Here is a 25,930-nt window from a genome sequence, read left to right on the forward strand (position 1 = left end):
CTTATACATTAAGGGTTCAGAGGGCCCAGAATGTAATATTCCAGAGGTCAAAGGAGCTAGGATTACAGCCAAGAATCACCTATCCAGAAAAACTGAGTGTAATCTTTCAGGGGGAAAAATAGACATTCAGTGAAAATGAGGACTTTCAATCATTCTTGACGAAAAGACCAGAGCTGAATAGAAAATTTGACTTTCAAATACAAGACCCAAGAGAAGCATGAAGAGGTAAACAGGAAAGAGAAATCATAAGGGACTTTTAAAGATTGAACTGTTTACACTCCTACATGAAAGATGATATTTGTAACTCATGAGACCTTTCTCAGTATTAGGATAGTTGGAGGGAAAAATATATGTGGGTGTGTGTGTATACATATATATGTATATATATATGTATACACACACACCCACATATATATACATATGCATGTATATATGTGTATGTATATATGTATGTATGTATGTATGTATATGTGTATGTATATGTATAGCTTGACAGATCGATAAAGGACACAGGATGAGTTGAAGATGAATGGGTGATATCTGGAGAATAAAGTTAAGGGGTGAGAGAGTATTATACTAGGAGAAGGATAAAGGGAGAGGTAGAATGGGGTAAATTATCTTACATAAAACAGACAAAAAAATGCTTTTACAGTGGAGGGGAAGTGGAGGAAGGTGAGAGGGAATGAGTGAATCTTATTCTCATTAGATTTGGCTTGAGGAAGGAATAACCTACACACTCAATTGGGTATGGAAAGCTATCCTACCCTATAGGAAAATAGGGTGGAAGGGGTTAAGAGGGCAGGGAGATGATAAAGGGGAGGGCAGATTGGTGGGGGGGTAATCAGAAGGAAACACTTCTGAGGAGGGACAGTGTCAACAGAGAGAATAGAATAAATGGGGGGCGGGATAGGATGAAGAGAAAAATAGTTGGTTTCCCCAGGATGACTACTATGAAGTGTTTGGCATGACAACACATGTATCCAGTTGCTTCCCATCTCAATGAGGGTGGGTGGGGAGAAAGAAGGGAGAAAATTTGGAACCCAAAGTTTTACAAACAAATGTTAAAATTGTTTTCACATGCAACTGGGAAATAAGATATACAGGTAATGGGGTATAGACATCTATCCTGTCCTACTGGAAAATAGAAGAGAAAGAAGATAAGAGAAGGTAGAGGAGGGAGATAGAAGGGAGAGCAGATTAGGTGAAAGGGTATTCAGAATGCATGCTGTCTTGTGGTTGGGGGAGGGACGAGATGGGGAGAAAATTTGGAACTCTAAATCTTGTGGAAGTGAATGTAAATAAATTTATTCATTTTAAAAAAAGAGATGGTTCCCAGAAAAATAAATCAAAACTATAAATTTTCACAAAATTGCTCTAATAACTAATAATTAGAGAAATGCAAATTAGAAATGAATTTGAGGTATCATGTCACCCTTCTCTCAGATTGGCTAATGTGACAGAAAAGAAAAATGAGAAAGATTGAAGGAGTTGTGGAAATATAGTTACACTAATGCACTATTTGGGAGAGCTGTGAATTTATCCATGCATTCGGGAGAACACATTTTGGAATTCGTCATATATGAAATTAGTAACAAGCAATAAATTTTGAAAAGTGGAAAAAAAAGGTTAGACCTGAACCCAGGTCTCTAGGCTGGTCCTCTTTCTATTATGCCATGCTGCCAGGTACAAAATAAGGACTTTATTATTTTAGCATTGAAGGAAGGCACTGGAATTTTATAATTTTTTTTTAATGTTGAAGGAAGACACTTCCCATAGAAGCAAAGAAATTTGTGGTGATATAAGCTCTTAAACTGACTCACGGTGTTTGTTGTTGTTGTAATTCCATTCTTATCAGTTATCTGGTATTCAGCTAGAAATGCTCTTGAGAAAGATTATATTCCTGCTATTATTTAGGTATGTTTAATGTTCTGAGTACTATGGAACAGGTCAACAAAATGACTTTTTTTTTCTTCTTGTAATTGAACAAAAAAATTGGAGACAGAAGTAGTGTGGTGTCATAGAAAACTGGTCTCAGAGTCAGGAACATCTGGAATTATGTCCTGTCTCTGACTCATATTTGCCTGAGGAAACTTTCAAAGGCTAAATTTGCAAGAGAATGTTGATCTCCACTGGGAGAGGAAGCTCCTTATAGTGAGCATCACAAACTAATGAAATAAAAGTCTAATTTGAAAAATGTATTAGGATATGTGCTCAGTTTTAATAGGTTTGCTGAAAACATCTTCAGGAGATCTCTGGTAAGGCACATGATGATGATGATGATTACATGTGTTCTATCCAATTCCTATATTTTTCTGATTTTTTTCTCATTTTCTGTATTTTGAAAATTTCCTATTTGACATGGCTTCAAGATGATGAGTATTTGGTATGATATCCATTAAAATGTTTCCCTTAAATTTTTATGGATCTATATGTTCCCTTAGCATAGAGCAGTAATTTTAGCTATGAAAACCCTTTAGTTCTAATATGTTTTGTATTTGGAACTCTCAAGGATATAGTGAGGTCTGTGTTGGTAGCATTGGACTTAAAATTTTTTAGTTTATGGAGGTTAACAAGCTTTTAGGTATAATTCTGTCTGTAAGGTCATATGTTGCCAGATATCTGGTAGTTGCTAATGTTTTGCAATCTGCAGTGATAGCTTGCATAGTTTTTTTTCTTTCTTTATATATTCCACATTGATTAATAAATTCAAGCTCCTAAATACCAAACTTCCTGTATTTTCAGATACTGTGTTTTCAGATAAACTTGTTTTGCTTTGTTTTGTTTTTGTTTGTTTGTTTGGTGAGGCAATTGGGATTAAGTCCAGGGTCACACAGCTAGTAAGTGAGTATGAAGTGTATGAGGCCAGATTTGAACTCAGGTCATCCTGACTCCAGGATTAGAGCTCTATCCACTGCCCCATCTAGCTTCCCTGATAAACTACTTTAGAAGAGCTACTTTAAACACCTTAAAACCCCCCTTTTCTTCTGCAGATGGTGGGAAGTTTTAGCCACTTATTCAATAGTTCTTCGTTGGCATGAAGTTGGTCTGATTTACTGCTGCTGTTTTTGTATATACAAAAGAGTACAACATTTGAAACTTAAAGAACTGAGTTCACATTCCAATTCTGACACATGCTAGCTATGTGATCTTGAAAAAAAAATCCCCTACCTTCTCTGAGTTTCTGTTTATTCATCTGTAAAATGAGAAGGATAAAATATATACTGTCTACCTCATAAGGAAAGCATTTTTTAAACCATAAAATTACATTAAAATGATAGCTATCATTCTTTAGTAATAAATAAAACCCTACATAAATGGTTCTTAGGTTCAATTTGAGGAGCCAGTAACATACATATTCCTAGTAATCTTTTTCTTATATACGGTGCTTTCACATACAAATTTCTTACCAAAATCCTTTGGAAAGTTGTATTATTCTCTTTCTTATGTGGAGTAGAAGGAGCAGGTGTTATCTTGGGTTGATTTCTGTGTTCTAATTCTAGGGCTCTTGGTGATATGGGAGGCAATATGTAGACAAGGGGACCCCAAAAGTTTGAGAGCTAAAAAGTTAGAATGACTAATACCAACCAAATTACCTAAAGACTATTTTATGGATTTGTAATAAAATAAGATTTACCTGGAAGAACAAAAGTTCAAGAATTTCAAGGGAAATAATGAGAAAAAAATGAGATGTAAAGCAGAGTAACAGTACTAGATCTAAAACTATTCTACAAATTAGTAATCATCAATATGATTTGATGCTAGTTTAAAAATAGGGTGGTTGATCAGTAGAATGGATCAAGTATATGACACACTGAAGCAAATGAACCTAGGAGCCTAGTATTCAATAAACTCTTAGATCCTAGTTATTAGTCAGCCAGTTTACATTTATTGAGCCTTTTACTATGTATGAGGCACTGTATAAAGGACTAGTTACTTGACAAATTAAAAAAATAACAACTGAAAAGCATGTCTTGGAGAAATTAGGTTTAGAATAAAATCTCAAGCCATATACTAAGATTAGCTCCAAATGAATATTAAAAAAAAAGTTATGCTATAAACAAATTAGGGAAACAGAAGAAATTTCCTTTCAGATCTATGGAAAGGGCAAGACTTAATGAAAAATTTAAAAAGTGTAGAGAGGATTATAGAAGATAAAAATAGATAATTATCAGTACATAAAATAGAAAAGTTTTTGCATAAACAAAACCATGCAGCTAAAATTAGAAGGGGATTTCAGTTCTTCTGAGTTTCAGTTCTTCAAGAGCTTTAGTGTTTCATTGCTTGATGTGATACAACATTGAAAGGATGCTGATACTAAAAATAGATTCCAAAACATGGAATCAAACTAAAATCAAACAAAATAGTTCTCCTTTTCTCATACTTCTCACAAAAGGAAGGCGATCCTTTGTTTTTCTTTCTAATAATCAAGATACAACTGTAAGATAGTCTTACCGAATTATTAGAGGAAAAACTGAAGCCAATGAGATTACAGATTCATTTGTATGTGCATAGAACCAAGTAGAGTCAATCCTTTCCTTCAGCCTCTATGACTTCAGACAGGCCAAACCCCATGATTGGAGTATTATTCTCCCCTCTCTCTGCCTGTTGGTCCTGGGATGTCTCCATCTAGATCTAGGGGGAATGGTGGTCATGATGGCTTAACTTCCCTGGCACATTCTGCTTCCTGCTTCCTCAAGGTGCCTTGTTGCCTCAGCAGGCTGATCTGACTGCCCTGTGTTGGCAGAGAAGGATAGTATCTTCGTTTCATGAGCCTCTTTCCTCAATGATGCCTATGAAGGCTGGGCTAAAAGCTAATCAGTGGTCTGAGAGGTGCTGTCACCCCATCCTGTTGGTCATACTTGGTCATACCTGGTCAAGAATCATTGCTTGCAGTGAAAAGTGAGTCCCAGATCCACAATGATTTCCTCCCCTAAATGATTTTCCAGGACTTAGGCTAGAAGCAGGTCTAGTGGCTTGGGGTAAGGCACACTTATATAAATACATACAGTAAATATACAGTATGGATATGAAGAAATTTAGGAGAGGCAAAGTTCACAAAATTTCACTGTTGGTAAGGAAGCAGTGGCCATCTAATACAACCCATTCTTCACAAAGAATTCTACTTCCAGCTTACCTAAGTGGTCATTCAGCCATTGATTAAAGACCTCAAATGAGAAAAAAACAAAACAAAATATAACCTTCCACAGCAGGCCCTTCCACTTTTGAATAATCCTAATTTTTAGGAAGTGTTTTCCCTCCTTCTATCAAGCCCAAATTCAGTCTTTGCGACTTAGAGCCATTGCTCCTGATTCTGATTCTGGGGACCAACATAACATGTTGGCACCCACTTCTATCTGACATACCTGTAAGTACATAAAGACAGGTTTCATATTAGCCCTTTCTCTCCCCTTAATAAGAAGGAAAGAAGAAATTGTATGTTCTGTATCTAACCTAGTCCTGTAATCTGGCATATATTCATGTAACTATAGAGATTTAGATATTTTCTCAGGATTTAATTGGCCAGTAAAGTCAGTATTAAAGCTTATGGAATTGTTCTTGGAGTCTTGTAGGAGAGAGATGCTGGGAAGAAGAGGAAGCTCTCTCAGGCATAGAAGATTGGCTTGCCTCCATCTTCAGGTCAGGTAAAATTTTGAGGAACCAAATACATACAATCAGATTTTAGCTTCCTTGCTTTTGTTCCCCCTTCAAAGACTCTGAAAAAAGTTACTATTTCTAGCAAAATGACAGCTGCCCTAGTTAACAAAGGAGTTGACAAAGGGTAAGAATGTGAATGCTGATCCTGTTGTATCAACGTAGATGAGATTGCTGTTTCCTTCAGAAAACAACTTTTCCTCCTATGGTTCTGATCCAGGAGAAGACAGCTGCCCTTAATTATCTCCCTGCTTCACTTTTTCTCTGAGAAAGGATAGAATTAATGCTTGAAAGGTAGGTGGAAACCAAGTGGTTGAGGGCCAATAAATATGAATCAAATGAATTTGTGTTTTATCCTAGAGGTAATGAGGAGGCAATGAATGTTTTTTGACTTTGTGATGGAGATTGTCAGTCCTTTGCTATGAGAAGTTTTTTTTTTTTTGGCAGTTCTGCAAAGGATAAATTAGAGAGGGAAAAGAGTGAAATCAAGGAGACCAATTAGTAGGTGATTATAGTAGGTTAAATGAGAGTTCATGAGGACCTGACCTAGTGTGGTGGGTATGTGAATGGAGAGAAGGGGGCTAATAGGAACAATGTTATGGACATAGAATCCTATAGACTCCATAGATTTTAGAGCTGGAAGGGACCTTTGAGATGATTTGATCCAAATCCTTCAATTTATAAGTGAGGTTCCTACAGGTGAAGCAGATTGCTTAAGATCACAGGGGTAGAAGTAGGAGAATCAGCATTTGAATCCAAGATCTCTGATTCAGATGCATTCCATTTCTCATTACATCGTGTTCCTTTCTCTAGGATCACATATGACACAGGGGAACATAGATACACATGAGATTCCTTTGCTTTTCAACAAATCAATCTTCCTGGGCTTTCTTTTTCTCTCTCTTACCAAGATGTACAATTTTTATGGGGTGCAGTAGGGGAGGGAGGCAGTCTTAACACCAGGTTAGAGGCCAGTGTTTTCTCTGGTTTTATTCAATTACAAACAGGCAGTAAAAAAGTGAAATCATTCAAGCAATCAGCAAGCATTAAGTGACAGTTTTCACTCTGCTAAGGACTGGGGAAACAGAGAAAGGCAAAAACAGTCCTGTCCTTAAGGAACTTAAATTCTGGTAGGGGAGATAACTTACATAACAGTAGGTGCAAATATGATGTGTCCAGGTTAGATGAAAGGTAACTTTAGAGGAAGAAGTTTTAGAAATCTGTGTACTCATTTGGTCTCTTAGTAAAAGCTGCTGCCTCACTACCCCCACTGAACAACTGTCCTCCTTCCACTTTATGGTACCATAGGGAGATAAGAAGTAGGAGTTTGGTGCAAAGCTAATTGCTATAATAAAGTCAGATATTTCTTTTTCTTTTCATATTCAGTTCCTAGAAATGGGAATAAGGTTCTTCCACATGGGGAGATGAAACACATTAAGAAAGGAATAGGGTAATGAAGGTGATAATGGAGAAGACCATGGCATAATAATAAGCAAAGAGATATTTTGTAACTTTTCCTCCATTCCTGTAGCCTAGTGATGGATTTCTGATAATAATGGTTATCGCAGTTGGAATTAATTTCCTGTATGACTACATTGTACCATTTAATCTAACTGATTTCATTTTTACTAGCAATTATAGTCCTTCACTATTAACTTAATGAATATATTTTCTTTTATTATCCATATATTTTATGTTGTATTTAGATGTTTTTGTGCATAAAAGCTGTAAGAGAAATCTATATCAGCCTCATTAAATTATGGGGCTAGCAATAATAATGCTGACTTTAGTAGATAAAGATAGTGCTGTTGCCTATCATCAATACAACGTATCATGTTGAGTAATGTAAAGGATTTATTAGTCTGATTTATCCACGCCTTGGCTACTTATAATCCAGAAAGAACTTAACAGCAAAGAGACGTTGGTCTGGTTCATCAGTGTTCTTGTGGGACCAAAACAAAGCAAGCCTAAGTGACCTATTTGGAAATCCCAAGCATTGAATTTGTCCTCAACTTCCTACTCTAAGGGTCTGAGTTAACTAACAAGTCACAAATCCTTCAAGGGGAAAAGTTCTGTTGCATTAAATTATCGATTTGGATGTCACAATGGCATCAGTGAGTGTCAGTTATGAGTTATTTTACTGACATTTAATTTATCACGTTTAGTTTGGTGAAATGATCTCTGCATGCATTCAAGCTCCCTTTAATAAGGGAGCTAAAGGGGGATAAGAACTCTATTGATATGCTTCTTAATTAGTCATATAAAGTTTTAATAATTTAGGAAATGCACATTTATTTGAATTCACAGTGCATGTTGTATTGCTTGCTCTCACAAGAAACACATTAAGGTATATAAATCTGATCCAGCTTTCAACTCCATTTGACCCATTATACCTGCAAAAATGTCAAGCAGCTTGAACTATAACAGTTGTTTTCATTAATACATCTTTTTTTTTCCTTTTTGGAAAGGCCAAAATGTACCCCTGGATATTTCCTATCCATCCTTGTTGACTTCAATAGGACAGAGGAAGAAACAGTTATTCCCATACCCTGTGTGGGTGCTGCCTAGAACACTGATAACTAGTGCAAGTATGTAAATCTCATATGTTTCCATTCAATTCCAGTTTCAGATGCTATATACCTAAATGGAGTAAAGGAGTACTTTAATAGATAGGAATAATTTATCTATCTATCTATCTATCTATCTATCTATCTGTCTGTCTGTCTGTCTGTCTGTCTGTCTGTCTATCTATCTATCTATCTATCTATCTATCTATCTATCTATCTATCGCCCTTGCTGGCATAAAGGCATAATTTTGGTTTAGAACAAAAGCTGCATATCTGACTGGAAGCCCTTAACTTATATTCACCAGTTGGATACCTTCCTACCCAATGCTAGTCTTACAAAAGACAATCACAAATAGAGAATAGTGAATATATACATTTTTTTAATATATAGATTTATTTTTAGTTTTAAACATTTACTTCAACAAGATTTTGAATTCCATATTTTCACCCCATCTTGCCCCTTCCCACAAGATGGCATGCATTCTGAATACCCCCTTCCCCTAGTCTGCCCTCCCTTCTACCTCTCCCCCCACTTCTCTTATCCCCTTCCCCTTCTATTTTCCTGTAGGACAGGATAGATTTCTGTACCTCATTTCCTGTATTTCTTATTTCCCAGTTGCATGTGGAAACATTTTTTTTAAACATGTGTTTTTAAAACTTCGGGTTCCAAATTTTCTCCCTTCCTCCCACCCCAACCACCTACAGTGAAAAGGCAAGCAAGTCAATACAGGCCATACATGTGCAGCTATGCAAAACACTTATATAATAGACGTGTTGAGAAAAACTAACTCTATTTCCCTTAATCCTATCCTCCCCCCCTTTTATTCTCTTCTTTCTTTTGACCCTGTCCCTCCTCAGAAGTACTTCCTTCTGATGACCCCTTTCCCAATCTGCCCTTCTCTCTATCATCCCCCTGCTCTCTTGTCTCCTTCCTCCACTATTTTCCTGTAGGGTGAGACAGATTTCCATACCCAATTGAGTGTGTATGTTATTCCCTCCTTAAGCCAAATCCTATGACAATAAGATTCCCTCATTTCCTCTCACCTTCCCCTGTTTCCCCTCCACTGTAAGAACCTTTTCTTGTATGTTTTGTGCAAGATAATGTACCCCATTGTACCTCTCCCTTTATCCTTCTCCTAGTATAATCCTCTCTCACCCTTTAATTTTATTCTCCAGATACAATCCCTTCATTTTCACCTCACCCTGTGCTATCTATCTATCTATCTATCTATCTATCTATCTATCTATCTATCCATACATACTTACAATTTTTCCCCTCCCACTACCCTAATACTGACAAAGATCTCGTGAGTTATAAATATCATCTTTCCATGCAGGAATGTAAACAGTTCAGCCTTAATAAGTCTCTTATGCTTTCTCTTTCCTGTTTACCTCTTCATGTTCCACTTGAGTCTTGTATTTGAAAGTCAATTTTCTATTCAGCTCTGGTCTTTTCATCAAGAATGCTTGAAAGTCCTCTATTTCACTGAATGACCATTTTTTCCTCTGAAGGATTATACTCAGTTTTGCTGGGTAGGTGATTCTTGGTTGTAATCCTATCTCCTTTGCCCTCCAGAATATTATATTCCATGCACTGCGGTCTCTTAATGTAGAAGCTGCTAAATCTTGTGTTATCCTGATTGTGTTTCCACCATACTTGCATTGTTTCTTTCTGGCTGCTTGCAATATTTTCTCCTTGACCTGGGAACTCTGGAATTTGGCTACAATATTCCTAGGAGTTTTCCTTTGGGGATCTCTTTCAGGGGGAGATCGGTGGATTCTTTCAATTTCTATTTTGCCCTCTGGTTCTACTGTATCAGGGCAGTTTTCCTTGATAATTTCTTGAAAGATGATGTCTAGGCTCTTTTTTTGATCATGGCTTTCAGATAGTCCAATAATTTTTAAATTCTCTCTCCTGGATCTATTTTCCAGGTCAGTTGTTTTTCCAATGAGATATTTCACATTGTTTTCTAATTTTTCATTCTTTTGGATTTGTTCTTCTGTGTCGTGATTTCTCATAAAATCACTGTCTTCCAATTGCTCTGTTCTAATTTTTAAGGAAGTATTTTCTTCAGTAAGCTTTAGGACTTCTTTTTCCATTTGGCCAGTTTTGCTTTTTAGGGCATTCTTGTCCTCATTGGCTTTTTGGACCTCTTTTGCCATTTGGGTTAGGCTATTTTTTAAGGTGTTATTTTCTTCAGTATTTTTTTGGGTCTCCTTTAGCAAGCTGTTGACTTGTTTTTCATGATTTTCTTGCATCACTTTCATTTCTCTTCCCAGTTTTTCCTCTGCTTCTCTTACTTGCTTCTCAAAATCCCTTTTGAGCTCTTCCAAGGCCTGGGAGAGATTCATATTTTTCTTGGAGGCTTTGGATGTGGGAACTTTGACTTTGTTGTCTTCTTCTGGTTGTATGTTTTGATCTTCTTTGTCAGCAAAGTAATGTAATATAGTCTGGCACTTTTCACGAGGTTTGCTCATGATCCCAGCTAACTACTTGAGTTTTAAACTCTTTATTAAGGTAAAAGTATCCTTCCAATGTGGAGAATGTACTGTCCCAAGCTTTGGGGGTTTGTATAACTGTTTTCAGAGATACCTCGAGGGACTTGTAAATTTTCAGTTCTTCCAAGATGGTATGATAGCAGTCAAGGTGTTTACTCTTTTCCTGGCCTGAGCTCTGGTCTTTGAGTGACCGGCCACAAGCAGTCTTTTCTCTCCTGGAACTGTGAGGAGGATTTCCTCTACCCTGCCACTACAAGCTCCACCAATGCCAGCACTCTTCCTCACCCCAGGACTGCTACCCAGAACTGTGACCCAGATCTAAGCACGGGAAAAGCAAGAGATTCCTGCCTCAGCACCAGCAAAGAGATCCCTGCAGTCCTCCACTGATCAGCCACTTGATTCCTCCTTAATCTGTGGGCCGGAAGTTCAGGGCACAGCCCCCGCCCTGGCACCCGCGTTGTGCACTCTGTGCTTTGGAACTGGCTCTGACCTAGCTCTTCTCTTACTCCAAAAACAGACTTTTCCCACTGACCTTCTAAGTTGTCTTTGGCATTCGTGGATTGAGGAGTCTGGAAGCCACCACAGCTGCCCATAATTCAGTCCTCTGAGGCCTGCTCTAGGTTCCCTGCGGCCTGTGTGCCCATGTGGAACTGGGCTCCTCTCCCCATCTAGTGTGATATGCCTTTCTGATCAACCATCCACTGTCTTGGGTGGGAAATTTGTTTTACTCTGTCTTTTTGTGGGTTCTGCTGCTTTAGAATTTGTTTAGAGCCATTTTTATATGGGTATTTGGAAGGGTTTGGGGGAGAGCTCAAGCAAGTCACTGCTTTCACTCAGCCATCTTGAGTATACACATTTGTCAAAGCAGATAGCAAATAAAAATTGGAAAAATTCTACAGATCAGAAAAATCCCAAATTGTACAACAGTAAATGAGTTCTTTGCTGAGAGTGAGATCAGAACTCAGCCCACACCAAGAAAGAGACCCTGATGTAATCCATAGGGAAATTCCCCAAAGCCTCCTAAGGGCCAAACTGGAAATAAGGGACATATTGAGGCACTGTCTTCCCCATCTATAACTTTTTGTCTTTTTCCCTTTCTTCCCTGGAGTTGGTCCCAAATAATGTCTAGAATCACTCAGGTGTCTCTTTAGCAAAGAGTATCTATTATCTTCAAAAGTCTTCCTACCAGTTCTGTCCCTCACACAAGCATGCAATGTTTTGTTGGAATTCTCTTCACCATGCCCAATCAGTAGCATGCAAAAATGAACTAGATTTATAAGCCCAATTACAAAAGAAGAAAAGAAATGGGGAAAACAGTCCAGCAAAATGAATCAAAACTCAACCAATAATGGAAGTATATGCATTGCTCCTGACTCATAACCACCAGCCCACCTCTGTAAATAGGAGAGGCACACACATTAAAATTTCTCCTTGAGGGATAATCTTGGTCACTACAATTACATGGTATTGCATTTTATTTTTATTTTTTTTAAACTGGCCTTTACCAAGTACCTGATATCTTCCAAGCACTATGATAGGAAATGGAGATTATGAGACAAAAATGTCATTGTTGTTGACCCTTTTTTACTCACTTACTTTGCTGACTGAAATCCTTTGCTGTTACAACCATCCTATTTCACTTTTCTCAATCTTCATCTTTTCTGAGATCTCTCTAGCATTTTACACAGTTGACCACTCTTGACCCTGCATCACAGGCTACCTTCGTGAGTATGCTTAAAGAATAAATAAGATCTCTGCCAAGGGCTTTGAGTTTTAAGTATAAATCCCTATTTGTACTAAAATAAAGTAGTGATACTGAGTCAGGAGCTTGGAGAATCTGAAGGGAGGAGAGACAGAAATGCTGATTTCAAGTAACATCAGCTACATCCTGTCAGTAGGGATGGAGAAGTGTAGAATGCAACTGTCTTAAAGGTAGGAATAGCAATCAATGAATCTGAACCTGGAAGGACCAAGTGATAAGCACAAAGTCACGCTTTAAGTTAAGTAACATATCCGAGACAAGAAATCAAGTTTTCTGGCTCCCAGTCCTGTGCATTTCTACTACAGTATACTGTGTCTTGATCTATTTGGTTTTACTATCATACAGCTTACATTCTCTTTATAGTGCAGTCTTTAGCACATTATGACTGCTCCTGGGGCAATGAATAGAAATGAGGATAATAAGACTGCTAGGAAAAATTGATAAGGCAACTTCACTACTTAGTTTAATATACATTCCATATTCAGAGAAAATGTGTCAATCAGTCAAGGAACTTTGAATTCAGAGATGGAGAAACTCCTGTTCCAATGGTAATTCCAACTAATGATAAATCCCAACTATCTAAAACTTCCAGTCATAGAGAATGGGCTTTAACTGATAAAGGCTAAAGGACTAATTTATAGTCACATAGCTATTAAGTATCAGCAGGAGGACTTGAACCTCAGTCTTCCTGACTCTATCCCCTGCATCACACTGCCTCTTTTCCAAAGAATATGTGATATTCTTATTATTAGCCACTCAGGGACCTAGCTTGTATTTTATTGCAATTCTGAAATAACATTTTAACATTGGACCTTAAGCCATTACATTTTCCAAAAAGGCTAATGAAGTCAATCTAAGAACTGGATATGCCACATTGGGAGGTTACTTTTTGTTTGTTCCAGTATTAGTGTTGGCACGAAGAAGATTTGGAGTAATTATACTGGGGCTATCCATTCTTAGTAGGATGTGGCTATAAGACCAACTTTATTTTTCCTCTTTCAGTCAGTCCTTGTCCTTCAATACAGTGAGAATATGGATGAATGCCAACCCTTTTGTAAGTCTTGAGGATTAATGAGATCATATGTGTGACAGAGGAAAGGTGGCTAGGTTTTTTTCTTATTATTTTCATAAGATGTCATCCACAGCTTTAAAATGTGGCATTATACTCCAGCTTCAAGAACTTAGTGACAACTTAGAGTTTTCTTTGCTATTTAGTTATTTCGTCTCAACATTTCATGAAGGGGGCATTTAGATGGACTCCTACATTTGCTCAGAGGCATTACTTTGGTTTGAATTGGTAAGCAAAATGCCATGAAATTATAGAATCATGGAATCAATATTTGGAATTAGTAACCTCAAAATCTATCTAAACCAACACTCCACCCACTGCAGAAAATCCACTGTACTATGGGTAGAATGTAAGCTCCTTGAGGGCGGTGACTATCTTTCATTTTGTCTGCATTTCTTTACCACCTGACTCAGTGCCTCCAACAAAGAAAACTCCTAAGAAATGTTTGTTAGAGTCTATTCACTGACAGGTGATCATGTAGTTTACGTTTAAAGAGGGACTTGATCATGAAAAGGCAACCAATCCATGTGCATGTTAGTCTAATTCTTAGAAAATTCTTCCTTCTCTTAAACAGAAGTTTGCCTATGAGTTCAGCAGTTTGTCATTGTCCCCTCTGAGCTTCTGACCCTCAGAGCTGAACACCTGTGGACACACACACACACACACACGCACACCACACACCACACACCACACACACACACAACACACACACATATGTAAATAATCTGACTCCAGTCCTCCCATTGTTCTTTTTGTCTACATAGCAGCATATATTAAAAAGAATGCCTTTGTTAATGAGACACTTTGGTGCCCTGCAGAGGCTCTCTGCTAGTCAAACATAGGCTTCTCAAATCAAAAACTTCAAGTTACATAAACGTAGCCAATCTAATCTAAATATGTGTGTGTGTGTTAACACACACACACACATATACAAACATACATATATACATATACACCATATATGTGTGTGTATGTATACGTGTGTGTGTGTGTGTCCTGGTTTAGAAAGGCCAACGTGGGACACAAAGGGGAAGCAAATACAGTTTATTTTCTGGGCCCTCTCACCTCTTCTTCAGTGCCCTTGGGAATAATTTTCCCCTCTAAGATCTCTACACTGTTAATAAGGTCCTCTGTGTTATAGTTATTAACTAGAACACCTGTGGTTTTTGCTAGTAAGACTTCTGGCATGAACCCTCAAAGAGAGAAGAATCCTACAGAGAAAGCATAGCTAGAAATGGGTTCTGGAGAAATTTGGTTTCAAATCCTGAGTCTGATGCTTGTGACTGATGCTTATAACCAAGGGCAAGTTACTCTCTGGGAATCCATTTCCTGAGCTGTAAAGTGTGCTGTTTGCCCTACTTTCCTCACCTGGATTGTGCGGAGGAAAGCATTTTATAAATAAGCCACAAGGTCCTATAGAGATTCGATTTACCAAACATTTATTAAGTGCCTTCTATATCCAAAGAACTTTGCTAGGCATTGGGGAAAAAAAGTTATAAAAAGGTTTAGGAATTTTTATTTTGCTTTGTTTTTCTTCCAGGAATACTTCCTTGCAATGTGGAACTCAACAACAGAACTTCAAAACTCAAAGGAATGAAGCAGCAATGGTGGAATGTCAGGTAGTGAATTTATTTTTGTGCAGGAGCCCATTAAAGTCATTCATTCATTCATTCATTCGTTCATTCATTCATTCATTCATGTCAGTCAAACAAGCATTTATTAAAGACTTGCTATATGCCAGGCTATGTGCTGTGTCCAGAGAATACAAAAAACAAAAGACAAAAACATGGTCCTTTCCCTCAAGGAACTAATAATATAATGGGTGAGACAACCTCCAGGAATACTCTTCTTGTGCCTCAGGCCAGTCTTCCTGTAATTATTTGAGTGTCCACTAGAGTTGTAACAGGAAGAGCTTTAAATGTCAAGCAGAGGAGTTAATGTTTTGTCCTAGAGGTAGTAGTGAGACACTTAAGATTTTTTAGTGGACAAGTGAATTAGCCAAAAATATGCTTTTGAAAGATTATTTTAGGGGTAGCATGGAGCCTATGGATGGGAGAATGGAGAAACTGGAAGCATGGAGACAAATTAACAGTATATATTGCATGTATTATAACATTTTTTCAGGGGTTTCCTGAAGACTTTAAACCTTTATTCAAAGGAATGACTATAGGCATTTTGTGGCAGTCTGGAAAGCAAAATATTTGTGGTAGCAGTTTTTTTTTTTTTAATTTACACTGAAAGATTTAAATTGCACAAAGTAGATAGTTACCTACTTGATCTATAGGTAGGGCTTTGACTATTAGATACAGTTTTCTGTAATGGCTTACTGACATGATAAAGCAGGAAATGGCTGCCATTCAAAGGTGTACATGTTAAGGTCATCTGTAAATAGCCTTTTTTGGTTATTGTCCATGCTAAGTATATTTTTGTCTTCTTACACAGATGCATAAAATAGTGACTCCAAAGTTGTTCTAGGCCTGCTCCCTAAAAAGAACTGAGGTCACTGTTTCCTATCATTTCCCAGAATTTGTCATTTGAAATAGTCCTAGGAATAATTTCAGAATACAAGATCATAATTCAATCGGGGGCAAAAATCCACTCTTTAGCCTGGGGTCTATGATTTCATTAGTATAGTAACTGGTTGGTTGTTGTTGTCCTTCATTCTCAAAGAGGACCAAAATGACATCATTATGCTAGAGTCAAGTTTCAATGTGTCTGACTATACCTGATCAGACCAATACAAGCTCGGAATGTTCTACCACAGTTTGAGCACAAATAGTCCATTTGAACACTTAGGGTAGGCTCTCTAAATTTGTGCTACTGGGTGAGGAAACATATAGCAATGCAGGTTTGAACCTTCTCTGCAACTTTGTCTTAAAGGCCTACCTAGAGCATTCAAAAGTTAGGTGATTTGCCAGATTCATACAGTTAGTATGTATTAGAGATAGAATTTGAAACCAGGTGTTTCTGGCTTAGAGGACATCTCTCTACACACTATAAAATTATGCTTCACTCTTAAATTGTATATGAATATAAAGTTTTACTATATGTATATGTACATATATATATATATAGAGAGAGAGAGAGACAGAGAGTATATAAATATATAGTATATATATATATAATATGTATATACAATATACATATACACACATATATATGCATATATATGTATATACATGTATACAAGTATCTGTCTATGTATCTATGTATCTATGTATCTATCTATATCTATTTCTATCTATGATGGTGCAGTGAATGAACAATTTTTAAAATAAGAAGAATGCATCATTTGTTTGTCATGTAAAAGTGAAAGAATAAGGGAAGGGGGAACCATTGAAAGGAGTGGGAAAGTGAATGAAACTAGTAACTTAGTAACTAGCATCAAGTTCACATACTTAGGGAAGATATGAGAAAGTATTAGACATGATTAACATTGAATAACAATAGAGATCTAATTGAGGGATTCCATTGTCTCCTTGGAATATGTTTTGAAATCATTTGACTTGAGATATAATTTATAGATGCTTTCAATTAGCAAGTTAGGTATGATTATGTGTGTGTGTGTGTGTGTGTGTATGAACACACACACACACACACACATGCACATGTACCTGCCCTGGCAGTTAAAGGGAATCATCTGAGTTATGGTGTTGTTCTTGTTGTTAAGGGCTTTCTGGAGCTAGTGCAACAGAACTAGTTTTTATGAAAAGTTGTTATAAAGAAAATGAATTCACAGTAAGCAGTCTTCCAAGGCTGAAACATGCCAAGTATTTTTGGGGTCTAGAGTGAAAGCCCAGGGCAATCAGGTGGTACAACAAGGGTGAACTATTCTTATTGGACATCTTGATTTTGTTTGATAACTTTTCCTTTGTCAGACATAAAACACTAAACATTTAGCTACTGGTGTGTTGTCTTATACCCTATTTGAACTGAAGATCCTCCTTCCCTCTGTCCTGTGTCCTTCTCTCTCTCTCCTTTCCTGCATCCCCCCTCCCTTCTTTCCTTCCTTCCTTCCTTCCTTGCTTCTGTCCTTCCCTTTCTTCTTTGCTCTGTACTCCTGTCTTTTCTCCTTCCCTTCATTCCTTATGTTCTTCTATCCTTCCTTAATTCAACAGTTTTCTAAACTCATGTCGGTAATTCATAAGTCTAGCTAGCAAAAATAAAGACAATGAATTATGTAAGAGAGTGGGTAACACCTTTTGCTCTCTCCTAAGGGTGTAGCAAATTTTGTAGAGTATAAGTCAATGCATCCTTCCATTTTATTCAGGACTGAAACCTAAAGTAGCACTGAGTAATTTGAATAACCCTGCCTAGTTTATTTCAGAGGTACTAGATCCTAAGGGATAATTGGGGTGGGGAGGTACTTAGGATCTGTTGAGCATGTAGAACTGAGAGAGTTATTGACATAAGACAAAAGTATACCACTTGGGTGCTGGGAGAATAAGGATACCTGAATGTTGACCTTTCTTGGAAGGTAAAAGGTGGTAGGCTGGAGCAGAGAGTACAAAGCAGAAATACCCTCACCTAGAAATACTTGTGAATTGATTGATCAAACTGGAGCTATGGTCAGACCTTCAATACAGTCTGCTATGACAAGAGTGCCAAAGCAGTCCTGCCCATACAGTCAATCCAAGAGAACTGGTTTTCAGGAAAGGGATGACTGAAACCATTAGCTTGGAGCTGCAAAGAACTGTATGGAAATAAAAGTGGGTCATGGGACTGTGGATGAGTTAAGGGGAACTGTCCACAGGAAGAAACAACCAACATCATATGTTGGTAGTTGAGGAGAAAGGTGGTATGACATGCAGAAGCCATACTCATTAGAATTGCTGGAGAATTATCTTATATCACAAATAGGACGTGGGAATAAAAGACATCACTTTCTGGTTGCTGCCCACATGCCTGTCCACTCACGCTGCCTTCTGGGAACAACTGAGAGTTATGACTTAGAGCTCTACTCTGTATATGTCTGGGAGTGATTGAGGACATAAAAGTCTGTGAGAAGAGTTTCTTATTGTTAGAACATGTTATTTTCTATTAGTTCTGAAATGAATTCTCTGTTTTCATTGTTCTGAGAACAAACTTTTTCCTTCTTTGTATGTGCTCGCAAGTGGTGTTAGTGATAATAGCTGGGTGATGTCAGAAAGTGAAATTCCTGAAATATGACAATATGGCATGGGTTAGAAACTATGGAACTAAGAAATATTTCTCTTTTCCAAGGACTTTTATGTAACTGGAGATTCTCAGAAGCATAAATGCTTATGGTTACATAAGCATTTCATTGAAATACGGGTTAATGCCTATAAAGTTTTGGTTGAAATAAGTTTGAATCAATTATTAGTTGGCTCAAAAATAAAAGGCCATCTACTACCTCTTCACCATGGAAACCTCTTTAAATTCTCCATACTTACATTGATGCTAGAGTGGAGATGATGTAAAATGGAAGAGCATCTTGTTAAGGGACCCTCAATCAAATATTATACATCAGAAATTTGTGGTACTTTAATATTGATCTGTAAGACCAGCTGATACAGAGGCAGAGATGTTTCTCTTGAGATATGGGAGAAACAGGAAAAGTGGCTTGACCACTCAACCATGACCTATTCATTCTGTTGGCATTATGACTTTTATATTAATTCATAAAGGTATTAAATATTCATTGAGTCCTTTATGAATTAGTGAATATAGCAAATATAAAGGTGTATTTCATTTCATAGTCACTGGGCTAACCATATGAGACCTACTATATTTTTAAGCAGTGCTATGGGACTGCAGCTATGGGATCCTACTTAAGTGTAGAGTAAAGACAATGTACTAAAAAAATTCCTTTGTCAAAGTCATGAAAAAAAATATTTCTGATTTAAATGGATTTCCTTGTGGGAGTAAAGAAAAGAAATCTCATCAAAACATCAAGACATCAAATTATTTGGGGATATAATGACTTAATACATAGGTCCTTCCTGAAGGATTCATTTTTTTGGATGTGTATGCCTAATATCTTCCAGTATCCATCAGTTTCTTTGTGATCTGATTAACCTAGTTTTTTCCATGTTTTTGAATAGGAAAAAAACTAACAAATAAATAAAAAGAGGTGCAAAAAAAAAAAGCTGTCCATGAAAAAAAAGAAAAAAGCTGGCATCATGAAGGAATAAAAAAGGAACAAATGCCTATTATTTACCTTGGATCTATAAAAGAGCTGTTCCTAACTTTACTGGTTCTCTTGCCCTCCTCACTCAACATCATCCAAGGTGTTTTTTTTTTTTTCCGTCTTTTTATCTCTACTTTTGCCTTTGGCTATCTGATTGAAGTCAAAACTTAATATTTCTCCTGACCTTTCAAAAGTTATTTTTTATTCTTTGTTGAGTAACTTCAATATACTAGATCTGCCCTATCCCCTCTCTCATTCAACCTCTTTAAACCTTTCATTTAATAAAGATGAGAATGAAATGAAAACAATATAGTAATTCTTCAATTGGCAGGCTATGTTTTAGTGGCATCTAGACTGAAAGTCTGCCAGGAGTCTAATGTTTGTCAAATGGAAGTGCTGGCTGTTAGCTCTCATCCTCTCAGTACCAGATCCTTATAGATATAGATATCCCAGGAATATGCTTTTGAGACCAAAAGGGAAAAAAAAAATTGGCCATGCTTCAGCAGATATAAGGGGATGTACACTCATCAAAGAGTGGGAATGATTGATCCATGATAAATACATCTGACAAATTGCTATGTGAAAGGTGAACTACCTTTGTACTATCAAGACATTTTAGTGTGTTGTTTCCTCATAAGTAACATTCTATCTCTACCCTTTGTTTCTTTGATAAGGTAAATCCTGCCTCCTCCCTTGTGATTCTTAGAAATCCCTACATTATTTCAAAGCACAGCTTTGTTGCCACCTCTTACATTAGTCCTTTACTAATAAGGTCCATTTCCACTTCCAACCCCCATCAGTACTCTCTATGTCTTGGAATTATTTTGTTTTATATCTAAATATTGATGTAGATATACATAAAGAAATATCTACATTCTCTCTCTCTCTCTCTCTCTCTCTCTCTCTCTCTCTCTCTCTCTCTCTCTCTCTCATCTGTCTGAATGTATTCCCCAATTAGAATGTATGCTCCTTGAGGCCAGAGATTATTTCTTTTTTTTCTCTATGCTTAGCCCCTAGCATGATGCATTGCATGCCACAGGTGCTCAATAAGTGTTTGTTAAGTTGTATTGCATTGCTTGATCAGTTGAGATTTCTTCTTTAATCCCTTAGTTGTTGGCATTTTCTTTGCCCCTTCCCTCACCTTCCTCTACATTAGGACATATGCTTCCCTCAAGTTCCCTTGAGAACTCATAGTCCAGTGATTTTCCTGTTATGAGAGAATGGAATAAATGATTTTTCCATAATAATAAAAAACATAACTATCTTGTACCTCAATAATAGATGAAGCTTTTACATTCAGATACGACATAAATACAACTCTCAGTGAGGAAGTAAAACATGACAAGTGTGAGGAAAAACTGTTTATAATTTTTAAAGTTTCAAAGTAAAAAAAATATGTTTGTATTTGGTGAGTGTGGTATCTTTCATTGAGATTTGATTTTATTTTTGAAGCTTAGCTCTCGGCTGGAGCTGACTGTGTTCAAAAAGTCTCCAGGGCTAACTTTGCTTGCTGTGGTCTTGAACCTTGCTCTCTCAAGAGCTCCCGAGTGCATTGAAAGTAATGCTTATAATGAATTTGATAATATTATAATGTATACCTGAAGTTAGATACTGATATGAGGAGGCATTTTCTCCCCATTTTTCTTTTCAAGGTTTGATGAAAGTTAACTTGCAGAGTCTAGGTATCCATAAGCCTGTATCACCCTTCATGACATAGAACATTATTCCTCAAATAGAGAAAGGTGTGTGGAGGGGGGAAGTCCTCTTTAACTCTTCCTCTGAACTAATTGACTTAGAAAGCTGCTTTTGAGGCTTCCTATTGCAATGTAAATGGGATTACATAAACGGATTCCCATGTCACAAATAAGAAAGCTGAGGCCCAACGAGGCAAAGTGAATTGCCCCAGGTTTCAAAGGCAATAAGTAGCTCAAGTAATATTTGGATCCTTTAATTCCAAGAGAATCTTTCCACTATATGGTGGAAAGTATATTTAAATGATTAACTTTGTGCCTAACACTGTGCTAAAATACATAGAAGCTACAGAAAAATTTGTCTTTACAAAGTTTGAACTACTGGAAAGATCACATTTACCCTTTTACTCACAAACCTCTAGGTATAGCTTCCACTTTTTTTTGTACCTTGCCAAACCTGCTGCTCATAGAAAATCAGCCTAGTATTAATTCATTCACCAAATGCTTATTATGCACCCAACTCTGTAAAGAGTACTACATTATTATGCTCTGGAGGAAATGTAAAATTTACATAAAACAGGGTTTCTGGGCTCATGGAGTTTACATTGTAGAAAGATAAGTAGACAGAAACACATAGATAAATAATAATGCTGTGGAAAGTGCTATGTGAGAGCCAAGACAGAGGATCTTTTATTGCAGGGAAAGGGAGAAGTCAACGAGGGAGGCCTTATGGAGGAGGTGGCATTTAAATTAGACAGAGGGAGATTTTGACCATTCCAGAATGGGGAAAATGATGAGCAAAGGCCGAGGTGAAATAAAGAATATGTTATGGTGTAATACAGTTTGACTAGGGCATTGAGTTGCAATGGCCATCTACCATCATTTAAACAATGTGGGAACTTGTCCAGCTCACTGTGTTGAAGCTGTCTAGTCCTATTGATTTTCAGAAATTAAAAGGTACTATGGAGTAGGGAATTATTGCTGATTGCTTTTCTTGGGAGTCCAGACCTCTGAATGTGATGGTGATGATGATGATGATTATAGAAGCTACAATTTATATATCACTTTAAGGCTTTCAAAGTGGTTTATCAATATCATCTCATTTTATCCTCATAACACTCTGGTAGGTAGGTGCTATTGTCCTTTCATTGATGGGGAAACCAACTAATGTGGAATCTCCCTCCATCAATGCTATTCAGCAACATGTTTTACTAAGATTTCATAGTTGATTGAAACTCTCAAATGCTAAGGGACTTGCATATATCATTTTTTTTAAAGATAGGACTTGAACGTAGGTCTTACTAACTTCAAATCCTGGTATTCTATCTATAATGCAATGCTGGTTGCTCAAATGAATGTTGATCACTAGAAAAATTATCAAACGTTGATATGGGGCCCCAGCAGTGGGGTGGCCATATGGTCAGCTACTCATCTTTTGTATCCTGAAGTGATGAATAAGTGAATTATTTTCTGCCAGCTTGATTGTCCTATATTCTTACATGAATTCACTGATACTTTGTGCTTCATCAAAGAGATAAGGATTGCAGAATAGTGCTGTAATTTCATTATCATGAAGAAAGAGAATTCCCTCTAACAGTGAAGGTAAGTATGGCAACTTATATTCTCAGTAAGTTTTCTAGATAACTGAGAGTTTAAGTCACTTACACGAGGTAATATAGCCAGTATGTGTCTTTGACAGGACCTGAAACCAGATCTTCCTGGCTTTAAAGCCAGTTCTTTATTGGCTATACCATGCTGTGTCTTCATGCATCATCATAAAGAATTAAATAAAGATATCATAAGCAAATAACTTATAAATAATAATAGCTTATATTTATATGACTTTATATTTACAAAATGCTTTAAATATAATATTTCATCTCAGATGTTATTACCATTTGAAAATGAGGGAATTGATGCTGAGAGACTGTGACAGTGGCATAGAGGTAAGACCACTGAGTTTGGACTCAGAAGATAGAGATTCAAATTCTGGCTCTGACATTTAATCAGTATGTGACCATAATTGACTCACTTAACTCCTCTGTGCATGAGTTACCATGTTTATAGAATGAGGGAGAGTAGACACAATGATCTTCTAATCTTCTTCTGTTTTCTTCTATTTTCTCATTGTCCTAAGATTATAGTAAGGGTTCCATACTTAATAAAGCTAGAGTAAAAGGGCAGATCTTCTAATTGCAAGTCTGTTGCTATTACAACTAATGGAAGCTGGCTTAAAGCTAATTAAAGGCTAATTGTCAATCTTAAAATGATGGCTCTCACTTTAACCAAAACAATCTGGAAGGAAGGGAATAAGTATTCGTGATATTTTGTACTATTTTTACATTTCTGACTTTGTTCTGTCTTTGATAATGAACAGAGATAATTTAAATCATTAAATTTTATTTACCCAAGCATTTCAGATCTGAAAGAGATCTTATGAATCATGTAATACAACATCCTCATTTTTTAGTTGTGGAAACTGCATCAAAAATGTGAAATGTTACCAGATGACCTGATCTCCTGATCTCCTGACTGGTATCATAATTATTTTCCCATATTCCAGAATAACTCCCTGTAATCTAGCCTACAGTCTACATCTTTACTAAGTATGGAGGGATGGTTATATTAACTTCAGAAGAATACAAACTTAGTTTATAAAGTAACTCAATGAAAGGAGAAAAAATGAAGATTTTAAAGCTAGAAGGGAAATCACTAGTCATCTAGTAGGCATTTAACAAATTGTTATGAAATGAATTGGTCTAGAAGTGTTATGTTTTGGGTAATAGTGGCTTAATACAGATTATCACTAAGCTGAAAATGGGATAACTTCATATATCTCCTCTCACTTGTTCTTGTGCAGTACTAAAAGAAAATGTGGAGTGATTTTGGTAAAGATTATGACCTATAGTTAAATCACTCAGTATCCTTAGGTTCCTTTTCTTAAGTAATATTCTCAAATGCACCTTTCACTTTTTTTTCCTTATAGGAAAGTTCAGTGTCTGGGATCGTGCCCAGGTTTTTGACAGCTGTATCTATCATGTAAAGGTTGAGAAGTAGGAGACAGCTTCCAGAAATAATGAGAACAAAAAATCCAATAGTCATCTTATCACAATTTAGTTAGAGAGGATTGGGAGGAAGCCAGAAACTGAAATTGAAGATTCGGAAATTAATGGGCGAAATGGATAAGGATTGTAAATCACCTAAATTTGCATGTCATTGGTCTTGTCAAGAAAGGGGAGTGAACTGTGATTGACAAGAAAGGGTATTAATTTGACAAGATAAAGATTTTAACTTTAATATGATTTGATCAGCTGATTAGATGTATGGAACAGAAATATTGAAATGGATTGAGAATACGGTAGTTTCAGAAATTATATTATTGTGATGAAAGATCTTAAATTTTGACACATGATGTTGATAATTGCCTTGGGATTTGTTGAAGGAGTGAGAACAAGATAACAGACAGGCGTCAAGAGAGAATGTCTTGAATGCTATAGATACGTATTTACTCTGTAGTGATTTTACATGTGGTATATATTTATTAAATATTTTGCATAATTGTATTACCCTTCACTTAAACATTAAGCATCCCTTTAAGGTTACCTTCCCATCCACTTTGTAACATCATCAGTTAGCATTTATATAGCACTTTAAGGTTTACAAAGTGTTTTACAGGTGTTAATTCATTTGATCCTATCCTAATTCTACCCTGAGAGTGCTATTATTATCCCATTTCATAGATAAGAAAACCAGGGCATACAGAGAGTAAGTACCTTGCTCAGGATCACATAGCTTGTGACACTCTAAGGTAGAAATTGAACTCAGGTCTTCCTGAGTGCAATATTTGAGCCCTATCCATTATTGATCCACCTAGTTGTCCTCGTTTCACATAATTATATAGTGTTTATTGTTGCCCTCATGAAAATGTCAGTTCCTTAAAGGAAGGGAATTTTTGTTTTGTTTTGTTTTTCTTTGTATCCTCCATTCCTGATACTGACCAACACTTGATAACCACTTAATAAATGCTTGTGAATTTATTAAAAATTGGCTAGTAATTCACGTTGGATGAGCAATCTTTTCTGTAAGACCAAAGGTATAAGCAAAGGGATCAAAAGATTTAAAACTGAAAAGTAGCCTTATGTGTCATCTTTATCCCTTATCTCTCCACTATGTTACCGAAGAGGGATGATTAAAGAGGCGTTGTCAGACTTGTGCAAGTCATTTCTTTCTAGTATAGAGTTAATTGTTTACAATGTCTGCATACTCTGGTAGGATTCAAGGATCCAACTTAGGAATTTCTTCTCTTTTTTCCCTCCATTTTGTTTTGCTTTTTTTCATTTTCGTGCTCCCTCACTTTCACTGTCCAGCAAAATATATGTATTTGTCTTAATTCATTATTTATCTTTGATTATGCAGATAGAAAGAAAATTGTAAAAAATGAATGGGGGTAGGTGGAAGATACTGAAGGCATTCAATCCTCCATATACTTGGTTTGACATATTTTGTTTCACCCATCATGAAATGAAAGCAACTTAGTCT

General features: G+C 36.7%; 1 long non-coding RNA gene across 1 annotated transcript; it reads left to right on the forward strand.

Annotated features, from left to right (window-relative positions):
- Positions 1-5,642: 5,642 nt before the first annotated feature.
- On the forward strand, positions 5,643-15,192 carry LOC110201693 (uncharacterized). Its single transcript, XR_002322555.2, has 3 exons — positions 5,643-5,946; positions 8,121-8,240; positions 15,090-15,192. It is a non-coding gene; the product is annotated as an uncharacterized LOC110201693 (long non-coding RNA).
- The last annotated feature ends 10,738 nt before the right edge of the window (positions 15,193-25,930 follow it).

This window comes from Phascolarctos cinereus, unplaced genomic scaffold, assembly GCF_003287225.1.
Source record: "Phascolarctos cinereus isolate Bilbo 61053 unplaced genomic scaffold, phaCin_HiC Scaffold_726;HRSCAF=1367, whole genome shotgun sequence".
NCBI classification, from domain to species: Eukaryota; Metazoa; Chordata; class Mammalia; order Diprotodontia; family Phascolarctidae; genus Phascolarctos; species Phascolarctos cinereus.